Source organism: Octodon degus, unplaced genomic scaffold (assembly GCF_000260255.1).
Source record: "Octodon degus isolate 3935 unplaced genomic scaffold, OctDeg1.0 scaffold00145, whole genome shotgun sequence".
In the NCBI taxonomy this organism is placed as follows: domain Eukaryota; kingdom Metazoa; phylum Chordata; class Mammalia; order Rodentia; family Octodontidae; genus Octodon; species Octodon degus.
Window position 1 is genome coordinate 4,664,843 of NW_004524721.1, and position 3,391 is coordinate 4,668,233.

Genomic DNA, 3,391 nt, shown 5'->3' on the forward strand with positions numbered 1-3,391 from the left:
GAATCAAAAAGCTGGTTCTTTGAAAGGTTAAATAAAATTGATAAGTCCCTAGCTAACTCCATCAAAAAGAGGAAAACAAAATTCAAATACAAGCAATAAGGAATGAAAAGGGTGTAGTTACCACAGACCCAGTGGAAACTGGGAATGTTATCAATAGCTACTTTAAGAATCTTTAATCTCACAAAAGAGAAGACACAGAAGAAATGCACAGATTCCTAGAAAGGTACAAATTACCAAAACTGAATCAAGAAGATATAACAACTCTCAATAACCCAATAACAGCCAGTGAAATATGAAATGTAATAAAAATCCTACTGACAAAGAAAAGTCGAGGTCCTGATGGATTCATAGTAGAATTCTACAAGAAATTTACAGAAGATACAATCCCTGTACACCTCAAACTCTTCCATGAAATTGAAAAGGAAGCAATCCTCCCGAAATCATTCTTGGAGGCAAGTATTATACTGACAGAAAAACCAGGGAAAGATACAACTAAAAAAGAAAACTACAGGCCAATCTCCCTCATGAACATAGATGCAAAAATCCTGAATAAAATCTTAGCAAATAGAATACAGCAAATCATCAAGAAGATCTTACACCATGACCAGGTAGGATTCATCCCAGGGATGCAAGGATGGTTCAATATACAGAAATCTATAAATATGATACAGTACATTAATAGAGCCAAATCCAAAAGACACATGAGCATCTTAATCAATGCAGAAAAGGCTTTTGACAAAGTCCAACAGTCATTCGTGTTCAAAGTCCTACAGAAAGATGAAGATGGAACTGGAGCCAGGTGTGGGCAATAGAAGTGGTTCCTCTGAGAGCTGAAGATGGCAGTGAATGCATACTCAATGTCAGTCTCCAGTGATAATCTAAGTTGACATGACATGCTGGTCTGTATCAATTAGTCTCTGCTGTTGAATCTGATGAAGATTGAACAGCTGTGCTCAGGGGCTGCCTATTGTCAGTGTACATGCTCTTCCCTGGCTCCATTGCCTTGAAGAAAGTAAAATTCCAAGCTAAGCTAGAACATGAATATATTCAGAACTTCAAAATACTACAAGCAGGTTTTAAAAGATGGGTGTTGATAAAATAATTCCTGTGGATAAATTAGTAAAAGGAAAGTTTCAGGACAATTTTGAATTTGTTCAGTGGTTCCAGAAATTTTTTGCTGCAAGCTATGATGGAAAAGAGTATGACGCTGTAGCTGCCAGACAAGTTCAGGAGACCGCAGTGGCTCCTTCACTTGTTGCTCCAACTCTGAATAAACCAAAGAAACCTCTCAGCTCCAGCAGTGCAGCTCCACAGAGACCCATTTCAACCCAGAGAACTACTTCAACTCCTAGGGCTGGCCCAGGTATGGTGCGGAAGAATCCTGGTGTGGGCAATGGGGATGATGAGGCCGCTGAACTGATTTAGCAGGTCACTGTATTGAAACTTACTGGTGAAGACTTGGAGAAAGAGATTTATACTTTGGGAAGGTAAGTGATTTGCCAGGAGAATGAAGGGGAAAATGACCCTGTATTGCAGAGGATTGTAGACATTCTCTATGCCACAGATGAAGGCTTTGTGATAAGAGGGCCGGCAGGAGGAACAAGATGAGTATTAACACCATTGACCAGCAGAACAACATTAGAATTCTTCTCTCCAAATCATGTACATAACTGTAAAATATTCCCTTTTGTTATTGTTAGAGGAGTAACTGGTTTCTTTTCAAACGCAAAGAGTACCTCTTTTTAAAAGTGCACTTTGCAGAAGTTTCACTCCTTTTCCCATAAATTTGAGTTAGGAGCTTTAAAAAACCAAACCAAAACAAGACAAAAACAATGTCCTACAGAAAATTGGCATAGATAGCCACTACTTCAATGTGATAAAAGCCATCTATGACAACCCAATGGCTCACATAATTTTAATTGGGAAAAATCTGAAATCTTTTACTCTCAGCTCTGGTGCAAGACAAGGATGTCCTCTATCACCACTCCTATTCAATATAGTTCTGGAATCATTAGCTACAGCCATTAGACAAGAGAAAGAAATAAAAGGAATAAGAATAGGGAAAGAAAAAGTTAAATTATCATTATTTGCAGATGAAATGATACTTTACTTGGAAGACCCAAAAAATTCTATCAAGAAGTTACTAGAATTAATATACAAATTCAGAAGCATAGCAGGATACAAAGTCAATACCTAAAAGTCAATATCATTCCTCTATACATATGACAAAGACACTGAGAGGGAAATTAGAGAAACAATACCTTCTACAATAGCATCCAGGAAAATGAAATACCTTGGAATTCATCTAACTAAAGAAGCCAAAGATCTATTCCATGATTATTACAGTACTCTGAAAAAGGAGATAATGGAGGATGTCAGAAAATGGATATTCCCTGCTCTTGGATAGGAAGAAGCAATGTTGTGAAAATGGTCATACTCCCCAAATTGCTGTACAGATTTAATGCAGTCCCTATCAACTACCACCAACATACCATCCCAGACCTAGAGAAATTGTTCCTAAAATTTATTTGGAACCAGAAAGACCTAGAATAGCAAAGGCAATCCTGGGCAACAAAGACAAGACAGGAGGCATTACAATTCTTGCCTTCAAATAATACTACAAAGCTATTGTGATAAAATCAGCCTGGTACTGGCAACAAAATAGACCTGAGGATCAGTTGAGTAGACTAGAAGATGCAGAAGCCTCTACAACCACACTCAGCCACTTTATCTTCGACTAAGGGGCCAAACTTTCTTACTGGAAGAAAGATAGCCTCTTTAACAAATGGTGCTATAAAAACTGGCTCTCTACATGCCAAAAACTAAAATTTGACCCAGGTCTATCACCATGCACTAAGCTAAAGTGAAGTGGATTAAAGATCTAAAGATTAAAACAGAAACACAAAATCTTCTGGAAGAGAAAATAGGAGAAACTCTTGAAGACATAGGGGTTAGCAAAGAGGTCATAAACAAAAACCAAATCTCACAGGTAATAATTGAAAGAATTAACAACTTGAACCTCCTCTTATTGAGATTTTTTCCATGTCAAAAGAAGTTACCAACAAATTGAAAAGACAACTCACAAATTTGGAAAAAATCTTGATTATTAAACATTCAGACAAATTTATAAAGAATTAAAAAAAGAATTAAACATTCAGAATTTATAAAGAATTAAAAAACCTTAGGACCCCCAAATTTAAAGACCCAATCCAGAAATGGGCATCTAAAATGAACACACACTTCTCAGAGGATGAAATTAAAGAAGCAAATAAATATATTAAAAAATGCCCCACATCACTAGCCATCCATGAAATGCCAATTAAAACAACATTGAGATATCATCTCACCCCAGAAAGAATGGCTATCATAAAGAAATCAACCAACAACAAAT

At 36.7% G+C, this 3,391-nt stretch overlaps 1 pseudogene; it reads left to right on the plus strand.

Moving 5' to 3' along the window:
- Positions 1 to 836: 836 nt before the first annotated feature.
- LOC101581986 lies at positions 837 to 1,615 on the plus strand (annotated as a pseudogene).
- The last annotated feature ends 1,776 nt before the right edge of the window (positions 1,616 to 3,391 follow it).